Below are 17,368 nucleotides of genomic sequence, written 5' to 3'. Positions count from 1 at the left end.
CATTCTTCTTTCACACGACCACTATGGGTGAGGCGTAAGGGCTTCGTGATTCCGTGACAATTCCGGCTTCTTCCATTTCATTGATCGCAGCTCGTACATCCTCTATGTCCCTAGGGGCTAGCTGACGGGAACGCTCCCGGAAGGGTTTGGTATCAGTCATCCGATTGGTGTGTTGGGCATTGTGGCTACACCCCACATCCATTTCACTAGTAGAGAATACTGATCGTCTTTCTTCCAGCTGTACTCGTAATCATTCTTTCCAGGCGTCCGACAGTCCGGATCAACCAAAGTCAAAATCTAACGGCGATCCGGGTTCGTCCACTCGGGTAGTCTTTACCTGTACGGCTTCGTCCACCGAGCTGACGGGGTAAATTCTCCCTATTCGCTGTCCCGCGTCGATGGCCATGGGGAAGGGCGAAAGATTCTGCACCATCACATAAATTCGACGGGGAATGGCTGTTGGCCAATCCCGGAATTCCGGCACTAGCCGATATCCTCGGCGGACATCTTCTTCGGGGGTGCTTTCTAAAGAAAACAACTGCTCCTCGTCTACTCGTTCAGCGTAGGCACACAGGTGAGTACCCTCTGCGTCTCACCGGGTAAGAGTCTGGTCAACCCTCCCCGCCCGCAGAAAAACAGTCCATAGTCCTCCGAGGGGGATAGAGGAGGAGCTGGATCCACCTGGACTAGCTGCAACTGTAGGCTGGACATGGGCAGTTCGTTAGCTTCGTGTAGATAGGCCCAGATGATGGCTTGTACAATGTCCGCATTCGTGCCTAGAATGATCGGGTACTTAGGTGTATCTTTGGGCTCAGGGCACACCAAGGCGTCCACCTTCATGGGGTGAGACTTCCCTTTGTTGAGCTGCTGTATCTCCAGATCCACGGTCACCAGCTGTCGATGGGGTAGTCGTCATTGCTTAAGCCTCGTACTTTGATATGCCCTGCCGCTCTCAGAGGCCGCTTCTGGAGGTGTCGATCATAGAACCCCCGATATATGATGGTGACTTGAGACCCCGTGTCCAGTAGTGTGGAGGAGTAAATCCCGTCCACTAACACCAGGATCAGCGCTACCGGTCCCACGCGGTTACCCTCCTCTTCGGGGTCCTCGCCACTTTGGGTGCACACCGGAGTTTCTGGGCATACACCCCGCAGACCATGGCCTGGGGCGTGATCTTCTTGGGTGACGGGCTTCGGTGGCGAGACTCTCCCATCCGACAATCGTCGGAGATATGTCCTTTATTCCCGCATTTGTAGCAAGACATATCCCGGGGTGGGGTACGGCGGTCATACGGAGGCGAGGTCCGTCCAGCGTATTTCGGCAGTTCGGGACCTGGTTTGTCCGGTGGGTCCTCCTTCTTTTCAGCACTTCCCTTTGGCTTAGTGCTGCTGACTGCTTTAGCCTTCTGGGGGGGGGGGGGGTGAAGCATAAGATGCATCTCGTGCTCTTTGACTTGCTGCAAGAGTTTGATAAACGAGGGAGGGGGCCCTCGAGTTAGGTTGTCGCGAATCATGTTTGCTATAGAGTGAGTAGGACTGGACCCTCGTAGGTATTGTTTGCGGAGGTATTCGTCCATCTGGGAGGCGGCCACATATTTATGATGCAGCAGGGGCCCAAGGGAGATTTGCACTCGGTGTATATAGGCAGACAGGTCTTCACCATCCTTTTGATTGATGGCATAGTATTTGGCCCACAAGGCCCCATCATCCTCGGTCACACTATAGGCCTCAACTAGGAACTCGATCATCATACGAGCAGTTACGTCGGGGTACTGCTCTCGATGAATGCTGATCAATGTGGACGCCGGGGCTCGGCTCCATGAGTCGTTGCCGTTTCACCACATCGGTGCAAGACCATTCCTCCATTACTCCCCTAGTGTGCTCCTTCCACAGGTCTATCCCATCCTCTCCCGTGGGCACAGGTAGCGTCCCCGAGAAGGCCTTTAATTTCCAGTAGCTTTGTGAATGCGTGGCTAAGGTAAGTGCTTCTACTAACGGCGGTAAGCTGGAGGGGGCGGTTAACTGGTCTATCTTGTCATTGAGTTTCTGCAGCATATCACTACGCACCCCTACTTCGGCGGATGCGCTAGACTCGGGATAGCTAGATTCTGACCGACAGCTAGCCGCCTCGCTCGCGGGATAGTGAGCAAAAGGAAGTGTGGGGTCGTCGTCATCTAGTTTCCCCACAGGAGGGTCCCGAAGTGGATAGACTAAAGGGCTGCTGCCAGGTGGAGCATCGGGCAGCGGCAGATTTTAAGGGATGGCAGGTTCTAGTACTACTAGGTCTCGCCGGCAAGCTACTAGCAAGGTGTTCCATTTAGCATCTTGGTCTATGAGCACATCTACTAGGCGGGCTTTGGCAAAACCCAGTAGTTGTCGTAGGGCCATTTGCAAAGTCTCTAAAGGTAAGGCCATGGGTACTCGTGTCACAGCTACGGTGCGGTGAGCAGGCGTGCGCATTTGCCACGCCCAGTCACGTATTTCCTGACGGGAAGGAAGGGCCATTGTGGCGGTAATTTTGTCTCAAGGGGCACCCCAGGTCTAAGATCTCAGCAGCACCTCCAAATGTAGCCCTGTTTCCTAGCGAACACAGGCCACTACCATATGCTGTATTACCTGTAGGCTCACAGGGTCTGAGCCTCTGCCACGGAGAGCCTGGGGTACACACAATACCTAGAACTTGGTGCAGCGCCTCCACCTGCGACAGCTTCTGCCCGAGGGGAAGTGGGTCTTCGCAGGACTTATGTACATAACACACACACACAGCAATATCCCTTAACCAATTAACTTTACTTGCAGTAACCATATATGTTATACCAACAGGTGTCCCTCCCTAGAGGAGACACAATACTCGGCGTATCGTCGAATGCTCACCCTCCCTTCTCCCTTCAACGGGTGATCCCACCCCGTGTCCAGTTCCCCTTGGGAATAGTTCTCCCACCCTCAAGTGAGTCAATGAATGTGTATGAGTGTGACTGCGCAGCCACTGTGTCCTGAATGAATGATGGTACTGTTGGTGCACTTTAGAATTACCTGCCGGGCACTGCAGTACCCGGTGCGGCTACAATCTTCACAAAGGATCAGCGAGGTTTAGATGATGTCACCAGTAGGTGTCTAGGGCGATCCCACCCAGACACGCTGCGGCTTGATAGCGGGGTCTGCGCCCAGACCTCTCGCCAACTTAGAACTGTCCCGGTGGTGATAGTGTGGCAATAGAGGGAACCGGAACCTAACTATGGCCAGTCCCTAGCTCCGCTTGTCTCTACGGGGACTCAGGGCCTAACTGGGCCTGGGGCATGCGGCCTAAGTAGGGGGCGGTCTGCCTCCCCACACCGAAGCTCCTTCTCCTCTCCAACCAACTCTGAACTCACGCGCGCGCAAACACTTCCTTTTCCTCCTGGCCTCGCACCTCATTGTCCCAGGCGCATCACGGGGACCCGTGGGGGCTGCTGGAACCCGTCGTGCTCTACCTCCTTCGCAGGCTTTTCCTCACCCTCAGCTGTTTCGACCTTAATGGGTCTCATCAGTGTGTTAACAATACCCAGTTAACCAACCCCACACTGATGAGACCCATTAAGGTCGAAACAGCTGTCTGTGGGTGGGTTTTCTGGGTATGCGCCTTGGCCCTGGCTGTGCTCAGAGCTGTGACCATGCAGCAAGCTTAAGCCTATAGGGAACCATGGTAAAAATGGGTTTTGAAGAAAAAAGTGGCACTGTGTGCTCATTTGCATGTCATTTCCCAGAATCCCTTGCTGCAGTGGAAGTGCTGTGTGCTAGGTGATAATGGTGAAAGACGGGGTTGCAGACCTGCCTAAGACATGCAGATGAGCATACAGTTGTATTTATATTTGCATATTTGTTTTGCTGTGGATGGTTTTTGTCACTTTTTTTACTCACCATAACTTAACTCAGTATATACATATACATATACATATTTATGTATGTATGTATATGTGTATTGGGGGGGTTGGGGTATTTTTTTATATGATTTGGGGGAGTTGGGGTATTTTTTTATATGTATTGGGGGAGTTGGGGTATTTTTTTATATGTTTGGGAGGTTGGGGTATATTTTTTTATGTATTGGAGGTGTTGGGGTATTTTTTTATATGTATTGGGAGGGGGTTGGGTATTTTTTTATATGTATTGGGAGGGGGTTGGGGTATTTTTTTATATGTATTGGGAGGGGGTTGGGGTATTTTTTTATATTTATTGGGAGGGGGTTGGGGTATTTTTTTATATGTATTGGGAGGCGGTTGGGGGATTTTTTTTTTATGTATTTGGGGGTGGGAAATTTTTTGGATTGGGGGTGGGAAGTTTTTTGGTATATATCTAGTGGTGGGAATTGTGTGGGGGGGAGGGAAGGAGTGAGCTTTGGGTAATTGACGCAGGGAGAGGAGAGGGGGTGAGTGAGAAAAGAGGGTGTTAGGCTGTGTCCATAGATCCTCAGCCCTCGCTACTCCGCGCTGACGCTGAGGCTCGACTGCCGGGTCAGCAGCGATCCCATGGACTGGCAGGCGAGCCAGCGTGCGCGATCGGGAGGCAGGGCAGTGACATCGTTGGGCCAATAGCCCGCGACGCACCGACGTCAAAGCTACACCCTTTCCTCGTTGCTCAACGGCAAAAACTCTGACACAAGCCCTCATTCTCTCCCGTCTCGACTACTGTAACCTCCTGATGTCCGGCATTCCTACCTCTCACCTGTCTCCCCTACAATCTATCCTAAATGCTGCTGCCAGAATCACTCTACACTTTCCAAAATCTATCTCAGCGTGCCTCCTGCTGAAATCCCTCTCCTGGCTTCCTGTCAAATCCCGTATCACACACTCAATTCTCCTCCTCCCTTTTAAAGCTTTACACTCTTCTGCGGCTCGTTACATCTCAGCCCTAATTTCTCGCTATACACAAGGATGTCTTCTCTGTACCCCTTTTGTACCTAAAGCCCTCTCCCGCCTTAAACTTTTCTCACTGACTGCCCCACACCTCTGGAATGCCCTCCTCTTAACATGCGACAAGCACCCTCTCAATCAACCTTTAAGACCCAACTCAAAGCACACCTGCTTCAAGAAGCATATGTGTAGCTCTATGAGAGATAGTTTTACACCTCACACATAAACCTTGGCTCCTTTCAGACACACTTCCCAGAACACCCTCCTAATGTCTCTGTACATTCTTCCTACAGTACCAATCAATTAGATTATAAGCTCTTTGGAGCAGGGACTCCATTTCCAAAATGTTACTTTTATGTCTGAAGTACTTCTCCCCTTTATGTGTTATTTATATTATTGTTATCTATATGATTGTCACGTGTATTACTGCTGTGAAGCTCTATGTACATTAATGGTGCTATATTAATAAAGACATACAATACAATACATTCCAGTGCTGGAAGACCCCTGGCATTTACTTTATGGTGCTGGTGGGTGTCTTATGGCAGAAGACTGCTTAGTAAATATGGCCCATAATCTGTTTTTAGTAACTGCTGCCTTTTTGATATCTAAGGTCCCATTTTTGTAATGCTCTTATAAAGTTTCCCATCACATATGCTTTTAGCTATCTATGTTATACAGAGCAAATGCTGTGTACCCACTCGGTTATTTTTTTATACCACCTTCCCTACCTCTTCTTACCTTCTGTACCCCTCTATTTAATTATAAAATACAATTCTAAGTAAGTAAAAAAAAAAAAATATATATATATATATATATATATATTTAACACACATTCCCAGATAGCTCAAACTCCTACATCCACCACATCATGAATATATATGTAACGGCTGGACCCCCCTTGTCTGACCCACCCAATCTCACATTGGCCCGTGTGGTCTAACCGGTCCCCATTACAAGGTCGTGTGTGGTGGTGCACCTGCAAGTAACAGGACTCCTGAGTCTCCCGCTTGATGGTATTAGGGGATGTCATCAGGACAGGTAGCTGAGGTAGTGGGTGCGAGTCCAACTTACTTCATGTGCAGCGCCTCCACCTCATCAGGATCTGTGCTTCCGCAGGGAGATGGTCCTGGTGAGGAACTCCTTCTCGGTGGTGACTGCCACTGTTGAGTAATCTCACACTCACACAGTGGGGGTTTCTTTGAACAGGGCATCTTTATTTGCATGGTATGGGCCAGCTGCCCCTCACAGATAACAGCTCAGCCGCTCATCTCTTTGCAGCACTTCATTAGGAAGGTCCCTTTTCCCTAATAGAGCTGCTTTCCACCTTTACTCTCAAAGAGATTCCCCAGCTTCTCTGGCTGCTGTAATCTCCTTTCCTGAGCTGCTTTGTCTCTCTCAGCTCCTCTCTTGAGCTGCTCTGTCTCTCTCTGCTCTTCTCTTGAGCTGCTCTGTCTGTCAGCTCCTCTAACTCTGCTCAATGTCCTGCGTATGCTCACTGACTCACAGCTAGCAGAAGACACTGCAACATTGTTGCAGACCTTCACGTGCCTCTCAGTGAACAGAGCAGCACAACAACAGGAAACTGAACTTCTAACTTTAGGCAGTGCTGTGTCTTATATCACCCCCCAGAGAACAAACCTGCTCTGTACCACTAAGTGTGGGCACAATGCATGTTGTCACTTCCTTTAGGGACATATGACACCTCACCAGAGTTTGAGGGCAAACCTCCATTGATTGTTGCTGGCAATCCTGCATACTTACCAGGTTTACTGCCAGCATGAGAAAGAGATATGTACACCAATCTTACACATGGCTACATATATTTATGCCAAAATGAGTGTTACTGAGCGTGGCAAATGTATACGTACAACAGAAGACACGGGGGCCCAATGCAACATGAAATTGACAAAACATATATGGTAATGAGTATAAAGTTTAAATACTTGAATTATATATATATATATATATATATATATATGTAATCAAAAAATAAATGGATGATACCGTTCTGTGGCTAACGAAATGCTTTTATTTGTGCGAGCTTTCGAGATACACTGATCGTTAGCCATAGCTAACATAGCCAACATAGCTAACATAGCCAAGCATTTCGTTAGCCACAGAACAGTATCATCTATTTATTTTTTGATTATTGAAGCTCGGCTAACACGGTACTGATACCTCTACATGTGTGTATATATATATATATATATATATATACATATATATATATATGTATATATATATATATGTATATATATATATATATATATATATATATATATATAAAATAAAAAATGAATTGACAATACCGTTCTGTGGCTAACAAAATGCTTTTATTTGTGTGAACTTTCGAGATTCACTGATCTCTTCTTCCGGTGATGTTACAATGAATGAAGCCCAAAAAAAAAAAAGTTTTTACTTTACTTATATATATACTGTATATGATATTTGCCACCTCATTTAATATAAATGACTTTGTTTATCGCTGGCAAAGTATGTCTTAACTTTATATAATGCTTTGACTAGTGAATAAAAAGCGTTACTGCTTCTCATTTTCTCGTGGCAAACTGATTTATATTTACTATTAATGCACTCACTGTCCCTAGTAATTAGCAAGAAAATTAGTTGATTATACAGTAGTAGACAAATTATAAAAAGACCACAACAATCAATAATAATGCATAATTATAGATTTTTACATGAAAAATTATTTAGAGATCATATTGTAACTGAAACGTTTCAAACTTAAATTGATTTTATACTTTAAATGAAAAAATATATTATTTGCAATATGTGTGTGTCAAAGTAAACTTCTTTGCATTGATGCATAGAGCCATTCATTACTTTAACACAATATCTCCCACACTATGGTGGCTATTTACCAAAGTCTTCCCGCTGCAAAACTGGTATAATATAAATCCGTGCTTGATTTCTAAAATCAAATTAAATAAAAATGGTTAAAACCAATAGGATTTCTTTTATATTACAAATCTGGTCTTTTTTCTTTCTACCTGTATCAGAGCCGGGAGGGACACTATAATAATTAACCCTGGAATGTATTCTATCTAGGTAGGTTTTTCTTTTGCACTATGAAGTGTATATATATATGTGTGTGTGTGTGTGTTAAAGCATTGAATGTTATAAAAAAAAACCTTGGAGATGTGTGCCGTGGACATGAGGAGAGAGCTGCAGATGCCAGGTAAGGCCTCATGCAGCGGCCATTTCGCTAAAAAAAAAAAAAAAAACTTGAGATGTTTTTAAATCGGGAGCCACGCTCAGTCCACGTTATAAGTGGATCTGCATTGTAGCGGATCGCGCTATAACGGGGTTGAGCTGCATATTTATCATCATCTTCAACCCTTGTGGATCCACTGCTGGATGAAAGCTTTCCACTGTTCTCCAAGTTACAGTGGTTTGCATGCCTCTCTTCTCCAAAGCATTTTGCATTTTCTGATTTCATCCTACCATCTAACTTTTGGTCGTCTTCTTGATCTTTTTGATATTTCTTGGAATCCAGTTGAGTGCCATCTTTGTCCAACGATGGTCATTTCTTCTTGTGATACATAAGGCCCCCTGTAGTTGTAATTTCTTCACACATGCGATGATGTCAAATACTTTTATCTGCTTTCAAACCCATTCATTCTTTTTCCTCTCTCTTCGGGTAATAACCAGCATACATCTCTCCATACGTCTTTGAGTTGTCTGTGGATTCTGAATGATCTTCTTATTTACTACAGGGTCCAAGTTTCACATTCATACGTGAGCGCAGGCAAGATACACTGGCCAGACACTTTCCTTTTGAGGCACAAAGGAAGGTTCCCTTGCAAGTTTGTAATTTCTTCCAAGTGCGCTCAATTCCATCTTCATTCTTCTACTGATTTCATGTAAAAGATTCTTATCCATTGCAACTTTCTGGCTATTGTAGACAGAGTCTTTGGTTTCTTCTGGTTCTATTGCATTTATTTCGGTCTCAGTTCTTGCTGAGATTCATATGAAGACCCATCTTCTTACTTGCTTCGTTGAGTTCTCTGATTTGTTGCTGGAGGTCTTCTGGATTTGTGGCAAAAATAGAGTGAAAACATTAGCAAACAGATAAAGGGTGATCACTGAAAATAAAGTGAAAAAATATATATCTCTTATAATAAGTGGAACATAAAAATAAAAAGTGTATACAATTTCACCCCGTGCTCAGACCCACTGGGAGGGATAGTCTTCACTCGTCCCCAATGGTAACAGAGTAGACACGAAATCCAGGGGGAGCATAGGGAAGAAACACAAAATAAAACAGATCTAAGTGCAGTAGAATTTCAATGGGGAAGATACGTTTCCAAAATCTTGGCTCTTAAGAAATGACTACTTACAAGATGTAAGAGTCAAAACAGCAAGGTTGACAATCAGTCAATGGTGGGTGTGTAGTGTAGTAATCGTCAGGGTGGTTCAGGTACTCAGGAAGGTACAGTAAGGTCCGGAAATAATTGGACACTGATACAAGTTTTGTTATTTCGGCTGTGTAACTAAATAAATTCAAGTTACAGTTAAATAATGAATATGGGCTTAAAGTGCAGTCTATCAGCTTTAATTTGAGGGTATTCACATCCAAATTGGAGAAAGGGTTTAAGAATTACATCTCTTTAATATGTAGCCACCTCTTTTTCAAGGGACCAAATGTAGTTGGACAATTGACTTAAAAGCTGTTTCATGGACAGGTGTGGGCTATTCCTTCGTTATTTCATCATCAATTAAGCAGGTAACAGGTCTGGAGTTGATTCCAGGTGTGGCATTTGCATTTGGAAGCTGTTGCTGTGAACCCACAACATGCGGTCAAAGGAGCTCTCAATGCAAGTGAAACAGGGCATCCTTAGGCTGCAAAAAAAAAGAAAATCCATCAGAGAGATAGCAGGAACATTTGGAGTGGCCATATCAACAGTTTGGTACATTCTGAGAAAAAAAGAACGCACTGGTGAGCTCTGCAACACAAAAAGGCCTGGACGTCCACGGAAGACAACAGTGGTGGATGATCGTAGAATCTTTCCATGGTAAAGAAAAACCCCTTCACAACATCCAGCCAAGTGAAAAACACTCTCCAGGAGGTAGGCATATCATTATCCAAGTCTACCATAAAGAGAAGACTTCACGAGAGTAAATACAGAGGGTTCACCACATGGTGCAAACCATTCATAAACCTCAAGAATAGAAAGGCCAAATTAGACTTTGCCAAACAATATCTAAAAAAGCCAGCCCAGTTCTGGAACAGCATTCTTTGGACAGATGAAACCAAGATCAACCTGTACCAGAATGATGGGAAGAAAAAAGTATGGAGAAGGCTTGGAACGGCTCATAATCCGAAGCATACCACATCATCTGTAAAACATGGTGAAGGCAGTGTGATGACATGGGCGTGCATGGCTTACAATGGCACTGGGTCAAAAGTGTTTATTGTTGATGTGACAGAAGACAGAAGTAGCCAGAGGAATTCTGAAGTGTATAGGGATATAATGTATGCTCAGATTCAGCCAAATTCAGCGAAGTTGATTGGACGGTACTTCACTTTACAGATGTACAATGACCCAAAACATACTGCGAAAGCAACCCAGGAGTTTTTTAAGGCAAAGAAGTGGAATATTCTGCAATGGCCGAGTCAATCACCTGATCTCAACCCGATCGAGCATGCATTTCACTTGCTGAAGACAAAACTTAAGGCAGAAAGACCCACGAACAAAAAACAACTGAAGACAGCTGCAGTAAAGGCCTGGCAAAGCATCACAAAGGAGGAAACCCCGCGTTTGGTGATGTCCATGCATTCCAGACTTCAGGCAGTCATTGCCTGCAAAGGATTCTCGACAAAGTATTAAAAATGAACATTTTATTTATGATTGTGTTCATTTGTCCAATTACAATTGAGCCCCTGAAATAAGGGGACTGTGTATGAAAATGGTTGCAATTCCTAAACGTTTCATATGATATTTTTGTTCAACCAGTTGAATTAAAGCTGAAAATCTGCACTTCTATTGCATCTTGGTTGTTTCATTTCAAATCCATTGTGGTGGCGTACAGAGCCAAAATTATGAAAATTGTGTCAGTGTCCAAATATTTCCGGACCTAACTGTAAGTCCCAGATGTAAGAGAGAGAATAAACTTGCATAGCGCAGATCAACCAAGGTCTAAAAATAGTTTATCTAAGTAAATAATGCACTCACAATATAAAGGATAAAATCGGGCATGTCACACTTAATAAGCCAGCTGGCTCACCATCCCGCAACTCTCCGCGCTCATCCATCTCTGCCTCTGCTCAACTGCGTCACCACACAGCTCAGCGTCTGACGTCAGATCCGGTTTCGTCTGTTGGTGGGGGCTGGACCTTCAGTGACTCCTCTCCAGACTGCTCCGCAAGAAAGACTCCCACTCAACGCGTTTCGCTACGTAATCACGTCGGCTTCGTCGGGAGTGTGAAGTCTCAAAGTTACATTGTTTATTAAATAGCTTGGTTGCTAATTAGTTATATGGAATAACTGTTCCTTAAAGCGCTAATGGGGTTAATGTTAAATGCTGAATCTAGCACACTCACATATCAATACAAGAGAAATGGGTGCAATTTAGTACATAAGAGGTACAATTTAGTACATAAGAGATAAGGTGCAGATAATGGAAAGTTGGTAATACTTGATACTTAATACAGAAAGACTCAGATAAATATTAGCATGTATTTATACATATATATCAAAATCCTAATACAATGGATTCTAAAAATAACAATGTAATCTGCAACAATATATGGACACAACCCAGGTACCCTGTTGCAATTCTCATCAAATTTAAAGTATTATTTCTTGGAAGAGTTTGCCAAAAAGTATGGGTTCTGGTTTCTGACAGAACAATAATGTTCCATCCCTTTCATTTAACTAGGCACTGACCTGATGTTCATGTCTGTATTCATTATATTTTCTTGTTAGCTCAGCTTTATTTTTTTTTTGGATCTGTAAGTTACAACAGAAAATGATATGTATTCTTTCTTACTAGAACATTGTCTTTGTAAAGAAGTGAATCAAATATGATTTTTTTTTCTATAACTCATACCAGAGTCCTTATTTCATATTAATACCATCACTACCAGGGTCGCCAACTGGAGGGGTCTGCTTGTGTTGGCGTCCCGGGCCCCTTGAGTCAGGGGGCCTGGCCGGGTGGGTCTGGTGGGCAAGGAAGCAGGAAGCAGCACCCACCCGGTCAAGGTCAGTCACCCACCCAATCACTCACCCACCCAATCACTCACCCACCCAGTCACTCACCCATCCACCTGCTCCTTTAATTTGTCCTGGGACCCATGCTTTCTGATGGCGGCCCTGATCAATACTACAGTATATCTTACTAATAAACCTGTACAAATTTATCATGCCGATTATTTATATGGCTTGTACTGTACATCTCATGCGTTCTCCATTTCCCATTGATGCCAGGGCAGTGCTCCAGCGAGCAATAGGTGTTAATGTACTGCTATTTCATACCATGCTAATTCTGCAAATTAGAAGTGACAAATCACTTATTATGGTGCATTATATGGTGCATTATCATTTAATCATTTCACAATATCGTAAATACTCTAGGCTTTTTTAATCAAGATGTATCGAAGCTTTACAGGTGCTATTTCACCAATATGAGATTGTATTTCTATTGTTTTCTTACGTCATGATAAGATTGCCCCCCCCCCCCCCCCCCTCTTGAAATGCAAGGCTTTTTTCAGATATATCTTTGGAATTGCTTGGTGGGCAGGGAATAAATTGGCCACTAGAGTACTATTGACGTACGTGATGGAGCACACATGCTTATCCATGTCACTTTGTGATTTCCCCAATGAGAACAGCATGGGAAATGCACAAACACATGTTCTTCAGCTGAGTTTAACCAGGGACCATCTCATTTTTTTTAAATAACAGATTTGTTGACCTATATTATTATTTTTTAAATAAGCAAATGTTCACAGTACAGTAATTACTATCGAAAAATCTGGGTCATGTACTTCTTACATGTCATAAAGACATTCCCAAGTAGGTACATTTAGTGCTCAGTAAAAAAACAACTGTCTCGCGTCACTTTTCCTCTTCTTGAAATGCTGTGTAGAGCCTTGGTTCTAAAATAAATCTGTTAGTTAAGATGGTTATTCTTGTAGTGATGGTGAGCGCATAGGAAAAAAATAAAATAAACACTATGTAAAATAAATACACTAAATACAACATATAAATACGCAGGGAATAGGTGGTGAAATATAAAAAAAGGCTGATGCCAGATCTTACTCACACGGACAAGTGTGAGCCAATCTTATCAGGGTTTCTTTGTAATTCTCTTGAAAGATCCCCTTCAAAGGGTAGTACCCGGAGGTGGTAGGGGTGGTTTGTTGTAAAAAGTTCCCTCCCTCTTGTATGGCTCCAAATAGGGGCGAAATGAATAGAGGTAAGTTTATTAGACGACAGGTAAGTATGCAGAACTTACATGTAAGTGTAACCATACTGTAAAATGGCTGCAGTCATCTCTCCTGCTGACAGTAAGGCCTGGTAAGTTATGGGCATGCCAGCAGTTATCATGGAGGTTTGCCCTCACACCCTGGTGAGGTGTCATATGTCCCATAGGAAGTGACAACATGCTGTGTGTCCACTGTTAGTGACATCAGAGATGTGCCTGTTCCTAGGTGATATAAGACACAGCACTGTCTAAAGTTAGTTAAGTTCCTGTTGTTGTGCTGCCTCTGTTCAGTAAGAGGCACATGGAGGTCTGCAACACTGTTGCAGTAGTCTGATGCAGAGCTGTGAGTCTGGCAGCACAAGGCAGACAGAGAAAAGCTGTTGGAGTGTTATGTAAGAGCTATGAGACAAGGAGCAAGTCTGAGTGCAGGCTTGGGAGGAGACAGCTTATAAGACTGTGACCAGGGACCTGGCACAGGGACTATCTCCCTAAAGGGGAGATAGGGAACCCACCAATTAAGGGAAGAGATACCTTTCAAAGGGAAGTGCGGTGAACATGGGAGGCTGAATACACCCCATTGTGGAGGGCAGCTGGCCCACCGTACTAATAAAGATGATCCTGATTAAAGACACTCTCGTGTGCAAGTGTGGAGTTATTGCACAGAGAGAAGCACCACAGAGGAGTTCCTCATCACAATCATCCACAAGCGGACACTGGGATCCTGATGAGGTGGAGGCGCTGCACTGGATATAGGTAGGACTCAGCACACTACCTCAGCTGCCTGTCTGGGTTGGCAAATCCCCACACACCATCATGCGGGAGACTCAGGAGTCCTGTTGCCAACAGGTGCACCGCCATACATCACACTGTAATGGGGACTGGTTAGACCACAGGGGTCAATATGAGATTGGGTGGGTCAGGCCAGTCCAGAAAACCCGTTACATTTGGAGGCACTGCTGAGATCACCTGTCAACAGGACAGGCTTTTGCTAGGTCACTTGGAAACAGGGAGAGTGTCTGCTGCCACTTTGTGCTGCGTTGGGACGGACCTAGGGGTAGTCAGGGGGCTGATGGAGTTTGTCAGTTCGCAGGGACGACCTAGGGGCCTGAAAGGAATGGGGGGGTTTGGATCCGGCTATAGCTGACCTAGTCACCTTGAGGCAGTGCTAGTTGGTAGGATGCCTAAAGGGATAGCCTGTTAACGTGGTCAGGAATCCTGGAGAGGGTCTGCGCTAGGCTGACCAAGATAGGTAGACGCCCAAGTACTGCATGGAAGCCCCAGAGTACTCTAGCCCATTCCAGACCACTTACCAAAGCGAGCACAGACTGGGAGGAAGGAGATACAGCAGACACAGAGAGAGTGAGCCTAGCCTGAGGTAGTGCAACACGAGTCCAGCCTACATTAGGTACACAAGGTGGTGCATCAGGGCAATCTTTATTGTACCGATGTGGTGGCTGCCCCGCAGAGAGGAGCCCCATGTACGATAACTGCTACGAGAGAATGTCGACCGCAAGAATGGAGGATCCGCGCGGTGCAAGTAGTCCAAAATGGCGACCGAAGGCTAATGGAGAGAGCGCACATAGTGTGTGTGCGGGTGAAGAGCATGCTACGGAAATGACTTTCACGAGCCTGCTGTGGAGTGGTGCTAAGGCTGTAGCCGCACCGTTTTGGTCCTACCTAGGGCCGCAGGGTACTACCCTGGAGGACATTGTTGTAACAAGTGGAGAACATTGTGAGAGTGACTGTCAATCGGCATACAAACAGATGAACGCTACCTCATTCATTGAACAGACTGACAGTGCAACCCAAAATGGCGGTTCCCGCTTCCCCGGGAGACCACGTGGGCCGAGTGCAGAGAATTCTGCAAATGCAAGACTTGCAGGGAGTTGGCCAGGAGTGGCGCAACGGGGAAACCCCGCCCTGATGGGGGGTATGGCGCGAAAGCTGCAGCCGCGCCGTCATGAACAGTGACTCACTCAGCCCCAGTGCTGGGTCACCCGATAAATCTATGGGACCTCCCCCTAATCTCAACCATGGGGAGTGGTTTCCAATTGTGCCCCGTGGGCATGAATCCGGTGAGCCAAGGAACTAGTGAGCCGACGGCGCAATTACCTGAAGTAGTTCCGGCAGCTGGAGTGGTGTGCAAAAAGGAAGGGTACTTCGCACGCAAGGCAGCTGAAAGAAAACGGCTGGAATTGGCGGCAAAAGAGGAACCCCACCCTGTTGGGGATAAGGGCGCGAAATCGGAGGACGCGCCCCCCAGGACTGTGAAAAGTTCAGCCCCTGTGCCGGGGCATCCAATTAACTTGTGGGACCCTCCCCAAATATTCACCAGGGGGAGGGGTTTCTATCTCTGCCAGGCAAGACCCGAGATGTCTGAGGGAGGAGCTGGATGTGAGCTTCCTGTCCCACAGTTGCGAGCTGGTGAACAGGAGAGACCATTGTGCAAAGTGTCTCCCATAACCAGCACAACAAAGAGCGAGATGGACATTGGGGTATATCCTTATTTGTTGCCAGGAAGCTCCCTGGTAGTCAAGGCGGGAGCGGACACAGCCATGCTGACGGCTGAAGCCTCGCGTGCGGCCTGCACCGAACCAGTTGAGCCCGGAGAATGGGGATCGCTCATAGTGATCGCAACGGAGCCTAGAGAGAAAGGGGTCTACAACTGCGGTGAGAACCCGGAACCTCACCGTCGGTCTCCTGCGGAAGTGCCACTACTAGTGTCGGAGTCTGCTTCATCGTACGAGGAGCAGGCAAGCCCAACATCAGTGGTGATGCGCCTACCGGCGGACCACTACAGCGGTGCTGCAAAAGAACCAGCACTTACCTGTGTTGCAGTGGAGCGGAGTCTCGAGGTGCCGAGATCGCCTGTGTGAAGACAACCGGAGCGGTGGAGTCCCACGGCCGTGGTGACTTACAGCGTGGAAGGAGGAGAAGATTCCATCCCGAGCCAATGGAGCGGTGAGATACATCCTTACCCTCCCCAGGTGCCGGTGGTGGCAACGGCGGAGGAAGGCCTAGCCCAGGCCCGAGCGGAGCGGAGAGCAGAACCATCACTTCCGGCGGCGGATGTCATTGTGGAGGAAGAGATCCCGCATGGAGATCCATCGCAAGATGGCGGAGTATCCGGTTCCGGTGATGACGTCACTTCCGGCGGAGGTAGCGGAACGACCAGAGAGAGAACCACAACGCCTCGGTGATCGGGCAGTGCTTCCCGATCACCTGTGACAACAAAGAGCTGGCAGGCAGCGAGGAGAGCCGAGAAGGGTGAGGCTCAGACAGCGGAGAGTCCTCGCAATGATACGGGACTATCCGAAGGCAGAGAGCGGGTCGGAACCCCGCGGATGGCCATTTCCTGTCCCTATGCCCAACCCCATGCCCTAGGTAAAGCCCCTGTCCCTGTCACCTTTTCCTGTGGGTCCACATCCAGTTTGGGAGTGTCGGAGGGGTCCCAGGGAATCGGTGAGGAACGGACTGGGGAGAGACTGAACAGCTATGCCTCTGATGGTGGGTCGAGGAGTGGAGGGCAGTTGGGAAAAGTATCCGAGTCCTGATGGGTACCTAGTGTGGCCGTAGTTAAGTCTCAGGATAGCTCCAAACAAGAGAGATGGTCTAGGCCTCTTTCATCAAGGACCTCTGGGGTATCTTCTTGGGGGGATACAAAGGAGGGGGACTCACTAGAGTGGGGGTCTGAGGAACGTAACGAGACCCGATGGTGGGCTCCCTTATTTGAGGGATACGTGGGGTGGATGGACCGAACACGGTTCTTACTACAGAAAGAGGACGTAGTGGACTATTGGTGGGCGGTGCGGGGATTTACACCGGCCCAGAGGAAGAGGGAGATGCAGGAACGATGGTTTCAGATATGTCAGCATAATATAGAGCCTATGGGGCCTGAGATATTATCTGACCCCGTGGACACAGACGAGCCCCTGTCATGGGTGTTGCCAGGGAGGGCAGGGAACGCAGAGCTGACTAGGAGCAGCCAGGCCGAGAGGGCTATTATAGCCAAGTACAAACACTCGCATG

Source organism: Ascaphus truei, chromosome 3 (assembly GCF_040206685.1).
Source record: "Ascaphus truei isolate aAscTru1 chromosome 3, aAscTru1.hap1, whole genome shotgun sequence".
Classification (NCBI taxonomy): domain Eukaryota; kingdom Metazoa; phylum Chordata; class Amphibia; order Anura; family Ascaphidae; genus Ascaphus; species Ascaphus truei.
The sequence above is the reverse complement of the archived record's forward strand: the minus strand, read 5'-3'. Positions refer to the sequence as shown.